Raw genomic sequence first — 10,576 nt, 5'->3', positions numbered from 1 at the left:
TTATTGCATTATTTCAGTGTCATGTGTGTTACCATGATGGTGTTTAGCGTTTGTGTGAATGACACTGTGCACCTTCTATACATGCTATTATTTAAAAGCTGCTTGTGATGGGCTTTGGTTCATCATGTGACTTACTCATCACCACCTGCATTTGGTGGTTATTAGTGTAATACAAAGGTACAAAACAGATTTCAGTACTTCAGTAGGTTGGTATATTAACATTATATCAGTTAATGAAATTACAGTATTTAACTGTAAATATAGTAAAATCGTAAAACCTAAAACGTTGCTACTGTATTTTTTACGGTAACATTTCGGCAACCACAGCAGCTGTTTTTTTACCGTAAATTTTACCAAATTCTTTTTACAGTGCAGAATGGAGTGTATTGAAAATCTGAAATAGCACAAAGTTTCCTGTAAGGGGTAGGTTTAGGTGTAGGGTTGGTGTAGGGCAATAGAATATACGGTCTGTACAGTATAAAAAACATTACGCCTATGGGATGTCCCCACTTTTCACAAAAACAAACCTGTGTGTGTGTGTAACATTGTGGGGACCAAATGGTGACAAGGGGGGGAAAATTATTAAAAATAGTAAATGATGTTTATCTGAAAGTGTAACAATGCAAACAAGTTTTCTGTAAGGGGTAGGTTTAGGATTAGGTTAGGGTTGGGTTAGGGCACGTGTCAAACTCAAGGCCCGCGGGCCTATTCTGCCCACATCATTTTATGTGGTCCGCCAGAGCATATGATTGTCTTAAAATAAAAATCTATGCAGCTTTATATCGTAAATTATGAAAGTGCGTATTAATACCACAAGTTTCTGTGTCTATTTGGCGTTCTATTCATAAATTGACTTTGGTGTGCATATGGTACGCAATGGTTAGGATTAGGAGTGTGGGGTTTTTCCATTTATGATGACTGCGTGGACGGCTCAAAGGAATAAGTGCGGACCTCAGTGCTAGAGCCCCACCGACGGAAATGGAAAAGCACAATATTCTCCATTCATTTAACGAATTAAAAAATCGATTGCAGCTTTCAGACACGATTTCTTCTCGTTTTAAAAGTTCGTTTGAGGCGGTTTCTATTGAGGTCATTTACTGACAAATGTCCAGAGCGCATATTGCTTAGGCGAGAGCGCATCAAATGCGCGAGCGCAAATATCTCTGCTTGCACAGGTGGATTCCCATTCATTCACTCACAGAAAACGGACACGCTTTCTATCGATCAGACATTAGCCTGGAGTGTGGGCATCCACTGGCAGAAACATACACTGGTGCATATGCCAACTAATGTAAATAAGTACATAGCATAACAGTAGTAAGGCCGTTTCACACTGAGCGCGATGCGAAAAAGCGAGGCGAATCGCCGACGAACGTTGCTTTCACACCGAACACGAAACGATTGATCGCCGCCTGCTAATTCACGCCTGCACGCTAGGTGGTGCCGACCAGCAATGCATTTTTACTCAAGATATGTATCTCATATATGGATTTAACATCGTCCACTGCTCAATATACAGAATTAAATATAGCTAAATAAAGTTTGGTTCTACGCCAGAAACAGAATCTATAAGAAAACATCTTAAAATAAAAATATAAGTACAATTAGAATCAAGCCACATTTGAACATTTATGTGATTATTGTTTTTGCTTAAAACCCACTATAAACCATCATCGAGTGCTTGTAATAACTTCCGATTGTGATCTGCAAAGAGAGCATGTCTGCCTATTATAGAATCAAAACCAACTGTATATAATAGGCAGGCATGCACTATTTGTAGACTATGATTAATAACGCCACTGCTTATTGTCATAAACACCCTTTATTGTTATAAAATTACCATGAGCTGCATACAAAACACATACAGAAAATATATCGTCATAATCATATGTCTATTTGCTTTCATATTTCATGTGTAGAAAAATGTTTCACTCGTTTTTTTAAACACGGAAGATCTAGAGAGTTAACGCGCTCTGATAACACTCGCGCACGTGGAAGAAAACGGACACTCCAGATCACATTGCATGTCTGCCTATTATAGAATCAAAACCAACTGTATATAATAGGCAGACATGCACTATTTGTAGACTGTTTAATAACGCCACTGCTTATTGTCATAAACACCCTTTATTGTTATAAAATTACCATGAGCTGCATACAAAACACATACAGAAAATATATCGTCATAATCATATGTCTATTTGCTTTCATATTTCATGTGTAGAAAAATGTTTCACTCGTTTTTTTAAACACGGAAGATCTAGAGAGTTAACGCGCTCTGATAACACTCGCGCACGTGGAAGAAAACGGACACTCCAGATCACATAATTCAACGGAGAATTTAGAAATTATATTAAGAACATGTGAGAATACATCTGTTCTCAGAAACCAAAGATAACAGGAACTCAGCATCCACTCTCTTCTCTCTACCGGGATTCTCTTCGTTGTTTGTTTACACTGGTTTTCGAAACAGCGCCACTACTCTCACCCTTTTGTGCAACAGCAGCTGCTCTGGGCACGTGATCGAAGCTCAAATTTGATTGGACGGCTCGTTTCATCGTGGAGCGACGGGGTAAAAATCGACACACAGGACGAAAAAAAAAATCCTGCTTTTTCGCACCGCGAATGATCGCGCCTGATGTGAATAGCCCCATAGGGATCTATTGTTTCGATTCAAAAGCGTCATCACGCTGAACATTCGTGCCGAATTTTCTCTTTCAGTGTGAAAAGCCCTGTAGTCTAAATGTAGGGCCTATCTGTTTCGCACGCGTCAACTATACATTATGAAAATAAAAAGAAGCAGTTTTATTTTGCATTCAGATCAACTGGCAAACTCCTGGAAAGTGTAAGGATCCAGTAAGCAAATGCATTCAAACAGTATGTTCAAAACAGCGCTAATGCAGAGAAAACATGGCCGATTTCATCAGACAACTACAGTTGTCAGTAAAACAAAAAAAAAATCCGCAAGCTATTAGGCTTAAAAGCACAAGTGTTTCATACTGGATGCTGGCTGAAGGTGCTTTAGATTACGCAGTAGTCTGTGTGGTTTAGTAAATCTGGATCAGTCAGGTCAAGGTAGCTCATTTAGTGGTCTTTTGACGTCCCCCTGTGTTCCTGTTTGGTATCGCAGATTGACTTGTTCAATTTTTTTATTAAGAGTGCTGTAAACCGCTAAATGTAATGTACAAATGTTAATTTTCTGTGAAGCTGTTTCACAACAGTGTATCATGAAAAGTGCTACACAAATAAATGTGAATTGAATTGCAAACAGTTATTAATATATTTATTTATTTATTTTAGGCACTATATACAATCATTGCAAATTATGAAAATTAAAAAGTACTTTTTTAGTACTTTAGTTTGTATTTATTTATTTTTGGGTGGGGGAGTGGGGTTGAGTACCACCACTTCTTTTTTTCTACTACAAGCATTGATTGTGTATCATATGCACGCCAAAGTCAATATCTGCGTATAAATCGCATGCCAAATAGAAACAGAAAATCGTGCAATATGCACTTTCATGAAACCGGACTCATTTGTTTATTTTAAATGCCATATCTGTCACATGTTCTTAGCAGCTCACAATTATTTGTTGTACCATAAATGTAACAAAAAGTTTTTAACAAAGTTAATGTAATGACCTGTGTTTGCTGATACTTGCCTTTATTTACTTTGATTTATGGAGTAATTTGTATTTCTTAACCTGATCAATTAAAAGGATTTATGTTAAAATAACATATAGTTTTCCATCTATGCAAATGCATATGCAATATTTGTAAATTATAAGTAATAATAAAATAAAGAGACAGTTATTTAACAATATAAGGAGTAGTAACATTTGAATAGTCTTACAGTTACAACTGGCCCTTTGATGGCAGCCATAATGTTGAAGTGGCCCTCAGTGAAAATGAGTTTGACACCCCTGGGTTAGGGGATAGAAAATATTGTTTGGTCAGTATAAAAGTAATAGAAGTCTATGGAAAGTCCCCACAATTCACAGAAACAAACGTGTGTGTGTGAGAGAGAGTGAGTGAGTGAGTGTGTGTGTGTGAGAATTTCTTTGAATTTCAATTCCTTTTAATTCTACTTCATTACATTTAAATTAAATTGCAAATCTGCATTGTATTTGCTACCTCAGTTAAAAGTTAGTAATTAAATTGGAATTTAAAAGGCATTCTTGAATCAATTCTGAATGGCACACAAGAGTGAACACCTGCCACGCTGGAAAAACAATGGTAGAGAGAAGACTTCTGAAAAATTGTTCCAGCCAGCTCTGAAAAGCAAGTGTAGGCCTACTCCAAAAATACTGGGCAAGTACCCTGTCACCTGAGTGACATGTGTCAAAACAGTGAAAATGTCCTTTCATTGCAGGAGAAGGTAATGGCATGGAATTGTGGACTATTTTGCACTGGAACATTCTAGACTCCTGCATAAAATTAGATGGCATTATAGACATCTAAAATGGCAGTGCTCTTCCAAATTACCTCTTAAATGTAATGCAGTTTTATTATTTGCTCTATTGATAGCTTCTCAAAAATAGTATTTTATTTGCGAGCAATGTATCTTCACAGAACAGGCATAGGTTTGTGCCTCAGCTTTAATGCAGTTTGAAGAATTCATTGCATCCATATGAATATGTGAAAGCTCTCACCTGTCTCTCATTCAAATAAAAGCAGCACAAGCTCCTCTCCAACATGTCAGCCATCTGACAAAATGTGCCCAGGTTGCATTTCACCTGTTGAAGTTTACATTCCCCACAAGTGCCATCAACGTGGCGACTCTTCATGCATCCCACAGTCCAGTGCGGTAAACAGACAGTTCTCAAGGTGCACCTCTAAATGTCACTTTCCCTGCAAGATGCCAGATGAAGGCCATCCTTTAATGTTGCTGTCACTTTAAATTGCAGCCATTCTTTCCTCTGTCTCTCTTTGTTAAGGCATATAAAGAGCAAGCAACGAATGTCTCTGATGCAAGCTGACAGAAATGGGAGTGCTTGTAAAGATGAAAAGAAGATGAGGAATCTATTCACCTCCCTCCCTCAACTTTCTTTTGTTTAGAATTTGATGGTCATACTTTTTTTAAAGAGCAGCAAAGGATGCCAGAAGGTTTTGTGTTTCGGTTTTGTGTTTAAATAATTTCTGCGTGTTTTATTTCTCTCAGAATTGGCTCTGTTTGTGTGCCCATGAGTCTGTTCGGTGAGATGTAATAAAGGCTAGACTTACAAATATAGACTACTTATAATAATTATATAATATCTAATCATTATGAAAATACCCAAGATGGCTTGAAGAACACAGATAAACCATATATTGACGCAGGCGATCTTCTTTTTATTCAGTTACAGCGATAGCCATGCCTTTGTCCATATTAGTGATTTCCTGGAATGTCATCAGTTCTATTACTTCTGAGATGCATATGTGGATTTTCTGAGCGAGGGCGCCCTCTGGCTACCAGTATGAATGAAACACATTACATGTGTTTATTTCCCTAAATAATTTTCCAATCCATCTTATTTGGGGTTAAAATAGAAAAAAAAAATACCTCTCTCAAACGAGATTTTAAGTAGACATAATAATCAACATCTTTCTCCAGTGTACAGAAGTTTACAGGAGTTTTTTGTTGTTCATTTGTTGCGAAAACACTCTGATGTGCCAATTGCCATCAGAACTGAACTGAAAACCATGGTTAAAAAACTGAGGTATGTATTGAACTGTGGGCTAACTGTATTGTTCCATCCCTGATAGATAGATAGATAGATAGATAGATTCCATTGTAGTTTTGGAGCTAAAAACTGAGTCACTTCAATGTTCTTCTGCTTTCTCACCACATATATGTTCCTTCTGTTGTGCACTTAATGTGGTGTTGTGAGCTGGGGTCGGTTTCCTCCACCAGCAGCCACCCTCTCAGTATGATCTTTAATTAGTAATCACACAGAGAGGGGCTGAGACCTCCTCACCGCTGCCTGTCGGTAATCACACATGCCCTGAGTACTAGCAAATGAACTGCCGATGGTGATGCTTAGGTACGGTACGGTTTTCTCACACAAAGAGGGTTAACAAGAAGGTAAGCAAAGCTCAGCCAGATAGATAGATAGATAGATAGATAGATAGATAGATTCCATTGTAGTTTTGGAGCTAAAAACTGAGTCACTTCAATGCTCTTCTTCTTTCTCACTACATATATGTTCCTTCTGTTGTGCACTTAATGTGGTGTTGTGAGCTGGGGTCGGTTTCCTCCACCAGCAGCCACCCTCTCAGTATGATCTTTAATTAGTAATCACACAGAGAGGGGCTGAGACCTCCTCACCGCTGCCTGTCGGTAATCACACATGCCCTGAGTACTAGCAAATGAACTGCCGATGGTGATGCTTAGGTACGGTACGGTTTTCTCACACAAAGAGGGTTAACAAGAAGGTAAGCAAAGCTCAGCCACTGCCACACTCAGCTTCCCTGAGAATCTCCAGCTGCGGTCGCAGCCACTACATGATCAGAGCGGTCTGGCGGATGTGGTGTCAGCGAGGTGGAGGGCTAATGTGAGGTCATCGTGCTGGTGTTATTGTGTTTCAGTTCGGACTGCAGGAAGATCTGCTTAGGATAGTGAGGGTTTTATGGAAAGAGTGCTGAGGAGACAACCTGACCTGACCTGACCTGACCTGTACACACAAACACACCTAAAGGATGTTGTTGATGAAGCGTTGTTGATTAAGTGTGCTCTTTATCTTAAGAAAGCAGACCTTAGACCACATTAACATTTTAGTAATTATTTTGTTTTTGTTAAATGATGTAGGCTATAGGAAGAATGAGGGCTAATGTGAGGTCATCGTGCTGGTGTTATTGTGTTTCAGTTCGGACTGCAGGAAGATCTGCTTAGGATAGTGAGGGTTTTATGGAAAGAGTGCTGAGGAGACAACCTGACCTGACCTGACCTGTACACACAAACACACCTAAAGGATGTTGTTGATGAAGCGTTGTTGATTAAGTGTGCTCTTTATCTTAAGAAAGCAGACCTTAGACCACATTAACATTTTAGTAATTATTTTGTTTTTGTTAAATGATGTAGGCTATAGGAAGAATAAAACATGACAAGGACATAAATAGTCTTACTTGTCACATATTTTCAACAAAATTACAGAAGATCCTTACAAAAAGTACTGCTGTCTGGTATAAAATATAGTAGAAAGTAATCATCGTTCATATAGTAATATAATAAAAATAAAAGAATGTACATGCATACAAAACTTCAACAAGGCCTGGATAATATTATGAAGCACTTGAGAAAAATCATGATTATGGAAAACCCAAATGGGGTACATGTAATAATGCAGCAAACAAAAGAGTTCATTCATTGCTCAAGACAAATGTATTTTAATACTACGGTAATACTCAAGTGTATTTATCTTTTATTTAAATCTTAGTTCTTCATTTAGACGTGACTGCAGAACTTATATATGTTATTTATGTGCTCAGTGTACATATTAAGAGATCAGTTTGTCAGAACACATGGCTCTGTTTCATTTGGTCATTGATCACATTTCTCACAGGGGAGGTTATTTTATGGTGTTTTATTAAGGAAGAAAGAGAACCCATCTGTCTTATATACTATTCTATAATATAAAGTGGGGTATAAATGAGGATGCTATAAAACCAGTCGCACAAAAGCGGAGTCTGAGACACACATGCAATACAACAATGCATGTGCCATGCATTCCATGTGCCGTCGATGATTTTGGAAAGGCAGAGGTGGTCTGTAGATGAGTCATCTCTGCTAGCATGTCACAAGTTTTTGCGAAAGCTCCAAATACAGGTATTGCACAGGGATGTGGTCTTTTGATAAGGACACTGATTTTCTGTCCTGACTGATTTTTGAGTTTTGACCTGGCTAATGTCATGCTTTATCTGACTGCTGAAATCATGTGCAACTAATTATTACCCTCTTGTTCTATAGGCTTAAGGTCATCATTGTATCATCAGGCAATAACAAAGTTATTTCAAGCTGATCCTTGCTTGAATTTATGTCATGACCTAACGTTTGTGCCTAAGGTTATCATAATAACATTTAAGAAATACAAAGTTAAAAAGTTTAGAGGAGTGATTTTATTTAATTTGTTATGTTTTTGGAAAAAGCCTCTTATGTTCACCAAGGCTGCATATATTATATAGCTTATATAATATATTTTAAAATGTAATTTATTCCTGTGATGGCAAAGCTGAATTTTCAACAGCAATTACAACATTATCAATGTTGTAAATAAATGTGCTGCTGAATATTTGAGTATAAACCATTTCTTTCAGGATTCTTTGATGGATAGAAAGTTTAAAAGAACAGAATGTTTTAGAAGCAGAAATATTTTTGTAACATCTCAACATGTTTACTTTTGAACAATTTAATTTCCGTGGCATGCTGAATAAAAGTAGGTGTCACATTTTCTCTCTGGAAGGAAACGAGGAACGAGGAGACGCTGGAGTTAACATTAATCGTTATTAAAAAAAATTAAAAAACACCCCCATCCACGGACACAACAAAACACACGTAGCAATGGTTGACATGAACAAGTAGATACGACAGACACTACTGCACAGAGGACTAAAATACAGGGATGATTGGGGAAACACAGATGCATGGGATCATAATCAAACTAATTAACAAAACGAGGACAGGAACATGACCAAATAAGAGAACAGAAACAGGGGCAAAACATGACACAGACAGTATGTGACAGTAGGGTTTCTTTAAAAACAAATTACTGAGCCCACACTTAAAAAAACACCCCCATCCACGGACACAACAAAACACACGTAGCAATGGTTGACATGAACAAGTAGATCCGACAGACACTACTGCACAGAGGACTAAAATACAGGGATGATTGGGGAAACACAGATGCATGGGATCATAATCAAACTAATTAACAAAACGAGGACAGGAACATGACCAAATAAGAGAACAGAAACAGGGGCAAAACATGACACAGACAGTATGTGACAGTAGGGTTTCTTTAAAAACAAATTACTGAGCCCACACTTTTATACGTATATGGGTGTGTTTTATTAAACATGATTTGTTACAAAATCTTTAACTGCATGTTGTCATATGAAACATAATAATACTGATACGTTTTGCGAATATTGGCTACTGTTTTGAACGTTTCATTAAAAGAACCGACTCATAAGAGTCATTTACAATCGGACAACGGGTGGGCTTATGTGTTTTTGCGTGTAGCTCGCGAGGACATATCAGTGGAGAGAAATATTTTCTTGCCGTTATTTTGCCGCATTTCAGCTCATTGAATATGAAATTCAGGCTGCAAACTACGTACGTTCAGGTAATTTCTGTTCACAATTCATAGCAGCGATCAATCTGTATGTTTATAATAACAAAACCAAACACATAAAAAGTTATTGGGTTCCATTACAAAAGGTAATGACATTGTTTAGACAATGTTTGATATAGAAGGCTAAGATGTGATTAAAATGTTGGGCTTTTCCTCACACAACACTGTAGTAGGCCTATTGCTCAAGAAGACTTGGAAAACAGCATGTGAGATTTATGAAACAGGTTTATGGTACTTCTATGGTGCTTTTTGTCGTTTTTTGGAGCTTGAAGCACATGGTCACTGAATTGTCATTGTCCCCACTAATAAAGTGGTCCAAAGGTCGCCGTGATTTTGTCAAGAAAGACATGTTCCTGGATCAACATCTTTTGTTGATCCTGGATCAACATTACTGTCCAAGAATATAGACTAAACCCAATTCCTACCCCTAAACCTAACCCTACCCATAATTTATTCCTAAAATCAGTGTGAAATGATAGCTGATTACCAAGGGTGTAGAAACACCTAACCCTGATTGTAAGCCTAAAACAGACATTTCCTGAAAAGGTATCCCTCAACTCTGATTGGTTACTTGGAATGTTGTTCCAGGATCAGCAAGGATGTTGTACTTGGTGAAATCACTGTGGTCCAAATCCCTCTAAAACTCACAGAAAGCCATACAGGTGTGTAGATAATGGCTTTGTTATTGGTAACTTTATTATCGTGTGCACTGTCCCGTTAATACTTGCTACAAGCAGACACGCTTATCTGATTACATGCAGTAAGCACACATACATCTCAATAATTGCAGTTCTAAGACTGCAAAATGTTGTTTTCAATACACTGAGCAGATGTAAGGAAATTGTGTGGGTCAGCTCTCAGTGGGCCTGGCCTTACCGAGGCCTGGTCTGTTTGTGCAGGCCCAGTCGTCATCTTTCCCCCCTTTCTGCATTATTCACCATGAGGTGACCAAGGGAAGCACTCTCTCTCTCTCCTTGTCCTCCATTTGAAATGATTTTTGCCTTGCATCGAAGCACATTTCGCTTGACACAAAGACAAAGGACCTTGCACACATGTGCATCTCTCGAGTCCCTGGCAATATTAAACATTAATGCTAGCATAATTTCTGTGGTTCCCAAGGAGCCGAGGAGTGCAGGCCCACAGTCATCAGTGAGTTATGTGTTTTTCCCAATGGCGAAAAGATTGTCAAAATCAATTGTGTGCAGGGCAGTGAGACAACTCAGTGTTTAAGGCAGTGTTTAAGAG

This window comes from Sinocyclocheilus grahami, unplaced genomic scaffold (assembly GCF_001515645.1).
Source record: "Sinocyclocheilus grahami isolate Dianchi unplaced genomic scaffold, SAMN03320097.WGS_v1.1 scaffold5.1, whole genome shotgun sequence".
In the NCBI taxonomy this organism is placed as follows: Eukaryota; Metazoa; Chordata; class Actinopteri; order Cypriniformes; family Cyprinidae; genus Sinocyclocheilus; species Sinocyclocheilus grahami.
The sequence above is the reverse complement of the archived record's forward strand: the minus strand, read 5'-3'. Positions refer to the sequence as shown.